The sequence below is a fragment of the Myodes glareolus genome, chromosome 10 (genome assembly GCF_982192425.1).
Source record: "Myodes glareolus chromosome 10, mMyoGla1.1, whole genome shotgun sequence".
Lineage (NCBI taxonomy): Eukaryota > Metazoa > Chordata > Mammalia > Rodentia > Cricetidae > Myodes > Myodes glareolus.
In genome coordinates, this window is record NC_142035.1 from 4,853,093 (window position 1) to 4,858,696 (window position 5,604).

The following is a 5,604-nucleotide window of genomic DNA, read 5'->3' on the forward strand; positions in this document are numbered from 1 at the left end:
GTCCGTCTCTCGCGGGTGCCCCCCTGCGCTATTCATGGGCTTTGTTTGCAACGTTCCGGAGAGGGAACTCCCTTGTTGCCCTGCCCCAGGGGTGGGAGCGCTCCGCCCTCTCCGGGGTAGTTCCCGGGGTGCCCTGTTTCCCTTTTCTTAAGTGTGTGCAGGCTTTGGGCTGGGCGTCCTAGACCAAAAAACAAGCTTCAAAAACTTGGCTCTGAAACCGAAAACCACCGCTGGGGTCCAGGCAGTTGTGAACTTATACTAGAACTGCCAAAGTGAGAGAACGTGGCTCTCGTGGAGCCTAGTCCTGAGCGGGGGCGGAGGAAAAAAGTGGGAGACGACTGCCTCTGCAGGCCGGGCACGCTCCACTGCAGGCGGCTGGCGCTGCTGAGATGGTTTTGCCCTTTTTTTTTTTTTTTAAGCTGAAAAAAAAAAATAAAAAAATAAAAATCTGAAAAACAACCAGGCGATAAAAAGGAACTGGAGAAAAAAAAATAGCTTGAGCTCCAGGCTTTGCAGGCCTTGCTGCGGGCAGTTAGGGGGTCGTTGGACCTCCACTACAGTGTTGTGCTTGTCAAGTGGGAAAGTTCCCTGCTAACTTGGAGACCCCGTCAGTCCCACTCCCCTCAAAAGAACTTGGTGTTGTGGCTATGCCTGCCTTCCACCGAGCTTCCCAGTCTCTAAAGCCATGCATCCGATTCACTGCTACTGTAGCTTGCCTTGGGGGCACTCGTCGAGTCGAGCCTCCCATTCCCCCCCACCCAGGGCTGCAATTGCCAACATCCCTAGAGCACAACGGCCCTCAAGGCCGGGGCCACGGCAAGCCCAAGTGACAGATCCATCTCTGCATCTCTGCAGCGCGGATGCTTGGAGTGCATCGTTCACAGTCTTGACCACAGCTTTCGGGGTTACACTGGGGACACTTTGGCCACACTCGGGGTCGCCTACGTCTCTCCGAGGCCGACCAAACCGCCGCTCCAGCGAGACCAAGCGTCGGAGCCCTGCGGGGTCAGGCGCGGGTGTCCCGGGTGCCTTTCCTCTTAAAGGGGGAGTGTTTGCACATTCGTGTGCAACTAAGCTTTCCGGTGAAAAGTATCTTTGAGGTACATAGCACAATGAAAGCATGGAAGAAGAATCGAAGCGCCGGCGATCAGCGGTGCGCGCTGCTGGCAAGAATAGTGAGGACTGGCTTCAGCTGCAGAGCTCAGTGTGGACCCCGGCGCCCACTCCCGTAGCAACGGACGATCAGCTGCGGGCTGTTCCAGGGATGACAAGCAACTCAGACCCCGCTGGAGACTGTAGAGCCCTGCACTCGGCGGCCCCAAAGCCAAAGCCCCGGGTTCATCTCGTGGAGCGAAAAGCGAGGAAACCTGTGTAGACCCCGGGAGATAGCTGTGCAATGAAGGAAGGAAGAGTTCCCTTGCCAACCTGGCAGCCAACCCTTCCAGTGAGAGCCGCCCCCAGTCACGTGGCAGAGCCCCCTCCTCCTCCTTTCAGTGCACAGGGCTTTGGTAAACAGCCACCAAGCAGGGCTCAGGCAGGAACAAAGATGTGGTCCTTTTCTCTCCTCCATTCTCTAGAGCACACATCCCTCTCTTGCAAAGCAGGGGCTTGTTTACTTCTGGCTAGAACCTGACCTTCCTCCTACACTGGATCTCTGTGTTTTAGTTATCTTTGTATCCACTGCCGTCTTATCTGGCTTGTAACAAGTTCTAGATAAAATGGTTTTTAAATACGTGCACTAATATTGGAGACCTGAAATTAAGTTCCCAAAATAGTCTGACCTCCATTCAGTGTCTCTAAAGTCTTTTGAGTCCTCTTTTAGTGTGTGTGTGTGTGTGTGTGTGTGTGTTCGATTTTAATATTTGCAATCCATGCCTTGTCCATCTCTCAGAGGTTATTGTGAAGATCAAAAACAACACTTTGTAAACTGTCAGATCCCAGGCAAATAATATATAAAACGGTAATTTATTCATTTTCTGCATTCGGGAAGCTTAAAGAAATTCCTGATGTTGTGTTTCAGCCCATGGTAACAACCCTTTCTGGTAAATCTTAAATATTTATTGTCGGACATTTAGGAGACCAACGAAGTTTGCATCTCTTTGAGAAAAACGAACAGTGTTCGCACCTATGAATAATAGAACAAGGAGTCTTTTAGTCTCCAAACAGGCACCTCAAGCAACTCCAGAGCCCAGGAACAGGGAGATGGAAGAATTCAGAAGATGAGCACAGGAGCCAGAAGGCAGCCTGAAGCAACTAAGCCCCAGCCTAGTGGAGGAGCAGTGTTCTGAGCCAGTACTGCTGCTAAGAGCTGGGAATAAGGCCTGTCTGTCTGCCTGTCTGTGCTCATATCCATGTAGGCCCTGACCCACATTACAGGGGAGCAGGACAGAGGGGGGAAGGAAGGGGGAATTAAATCATTATATTCCAATATTCTTTGCTGCTTTATTTTTCAGTCAAGTAGCTTCAGATTTTTTTTAAAGCATTCCCTCATGACCAAGTATGTGTTAGCCTGAAACTGAAACCTACATGAATGGTTTTATATTGTAAAAGCTTTCACTGTGACTCACTCTTGGCCTGGGGTAGGACTCTACAATCCTCCCCAAGCTTGCAGAGCCTCGTGTCCTGTTTCTTGGGTTCAGACCCACTCTCTAATGTTTTGCCAGTGGGTCCACAAAGTCCCTTTGGGGAACAAGTGTTCCATTGTCTCCTTGTCATCCCAATCAGTGCCGAAGGGGGCCATAAATATGGCGTTGTAAAGACAGGCCGGCAGCAGGAGCAGGCTCTTAAATGCAGGCTAGTGGCTCGATAAGATGGGTTCGCAGCGCTGGGAGACACACAGCCTTTAGGGAAGGAATTTAAAGGAGATGTGGCTGGGAAACCCTTTCATCCTCAACACAGTGAGACCGATGGGAAGCTGCTCCTGCCGCAGTCCAGCCATCTGAAAGCGCTGGTTGGGTTCTGCACTCCCAAAGAGGAAGACATAGTTGTGGGAACTGAACATCATCCAAGCACATTTTGGAGATTCTTGTTTAATGGTTTGGGAATCCAGATGTGGCTATAATGTTCCCTTATAGGAAGGGAGTTGAGCTCGTCCCGACCGACACCTTCTGAAAAGGCAGGTGGCCGTTCTCTCACCAAGATCCCTTCGTCCAAGCAACAGTTCGCTTGCACAGATCTGATCGGACGGGCAGACACTGGAAACAGCAGCTCTGTATTCTGTCCACCTAAATTGCTGCTCACAACCTCAAGGGTTTTTGACCCCAGGAAGCTTCCCAGCTCTGCCTTCAGCTCTGATGCTCATTCCAAGGCAGAGAACAGCAAGAGACATTGGTTTTATTTCATGCAGACTTCAATAGCTTTCTGTCCAAGACAATTCAACTGTAGAACTGTTTCTACAATCCTAATGGTGGCAGAGGCCAGCAGTTAGTCAAAGGGGGTAAGCAGACCCAAACTCTTGCCCTCGAGGGATTTACCTCCCCACTTCAGGTGCCCAAAGTCTAGCTTTCATCATGTGTACTTTTCCAAGAGCCCTCTTACAACCACACGTTTCTTTTCCTTCACCCATCCCTCTGCAGTGCAGCTGCTGTGACCTTTCCAGAGCGCAAATCTGATCATGTCACTGCCTGATAGAGGCCCCAAGACAGCTCCCTCTGGCCAGAGCAGCTGTCTTCAGCTGCCTGCATAAAGCAGGTGTTTCTCTCGGCTGGGCTATCACTAATACTAAGCAATGACAGTCCCCTCTCGGTAGGCAGAAAAAAATTCAGCTAATGGATGGATTGGTCTCCATCTTAAGTATTTTCTCTCCTTATTTTCTCTCCAAGCGTCGGTCTCCGCTCTCACATGGCTGTATTAGAGTATAGTGTGGGAGTTCATCTGGTTTATCCTGGCAGGATTCATTTCATCGCTGCTTTTTTTTCCCTTCTCATGGTCCCATTGTTCCTGGTGTTGGGCTTGACCCTCAGCCCCTGGGATGGAGGGACAGCATCCAAAGCCCTTTCGAACTGGCTCCACAGTGTAAGCTGCTTACTCTCCAAGGCTTTGGTAAAGAGCTTTCTTTGCAAGGGTAGGCTCTTCCCATTCTGCTTAGGAAATGCCTCCTTCCAAATTTAGCGCCCCCTACAGTCTGGTGCAATAAATGTTTGTGGAATGAATGGAAAGGTAGGTGAATGGGTAGATGGCTGGATTTCTACCTGGAAAGATGACCCTAAAAGTGGAAGTACAAGAAAACCCTATAAAGACAGGATGGCGAGTGGGTAATGTGAACAGAGAGAGTGGAAGTCCTCAGTCTGTAGCCAGTGTGGTTCCTCAGCCACACTGGCATCCTCTTTGTCCAGGCTGCCTGAGTACTCGGCATCCCTTTTCTGGATCTTTCTCAAAATGGCTTCTTTGCACAGCCCAAATAAAAAACCACCCCCTTACTATATCCATGTTGTGAGGAGTGGATTCTCCTTCTTCAGAACCCACATTTGGTCAATCTCAGGGCTCATCCAATAGCTAACATCCTGGCTTTTGGTCTCCATGGCCAAGCAAGGGGCCTCTTTGGAATCCATGGCCAAGCAAGGGGCCTCTTTGGAACAGCACACAGCAGCGAAGCATATCTTCATTTCTGTTGCTGAGATGATGTTAACACATGTGGCCTCAAATAAATCAGCTCCCATCAGAACCATCGCCCTTGGCAGGCCCGTGAAGTGGCCATGCCAAGTCAGGCTTCATTAGCATGACTCATCCCTTGCAATAGAAAGGAAATCATTGCATTTTCACACTGACAGGTATTGAGATGCAGCCAGCTTGTCAATTTCTAGTTTGGGGGTTTTTTGTTTTTATAACCACTGACCCGCTCTGGTAATTTGTGTGGTGCTCAAGTGCAGGGCTGGATGCTCACCTTCTCCCCAATGGTCCTTTGTCACCAGAAGCTTCTCATTAGCTAGGTAGCCATGCGTGGGTCAGCACTCTTCGGGTTGCAAATGAAAGAACTCAAATCAAACTGGCTTAAGTTTAAAGCAACTTCTTGACTCAAGTAAACAAAATCCCTAGGCGCAGCAGGATCTGGAGGGCGAAAGTGTGTGCTCATTCTGTCCTCCTCTGTGTTGGTTTTCACTCGCAGGCCAGCCTCCCTGAGAGGTGACAAATTGGTATCTAGAAAGCTCTGTACGAGAGTCCTACAATATCACAACCCCAGCAGGAAGCAGGACACTTGTGTTCCCAATGGTTTTAACAAAAGTCTTACAGTTGACTCTCATTGACAAGTCTTGGCTCACATCTTTAGCCCTAAACCCTAAACTGATAGGAAGTAATGATCACACCCCCAGGTCAGTCTGATGACCACTTCCCGTAACTTGGGAAGGTAAAGGGGACAGGGTTAGACCCCACTAAACAAGTAGATTAGAGCCAAGAAAGGGGTGCCCTGTGTTCAGGTGCACCAGATTTCTGTTTCTAGTTGGTTTTCTATCCACTGTGTGACCTACACCTTTGCTGATTTGCCTTGGTTGTCAGAATCTTTCTCTGGACCAACCCCATATTTTATCCCATTGCTGTTCATCTGCTTTTGTTTCAGGAGTCACCAGCCCCTGGACCATCTCCATACACTCCACCCCCCCCCTTTAC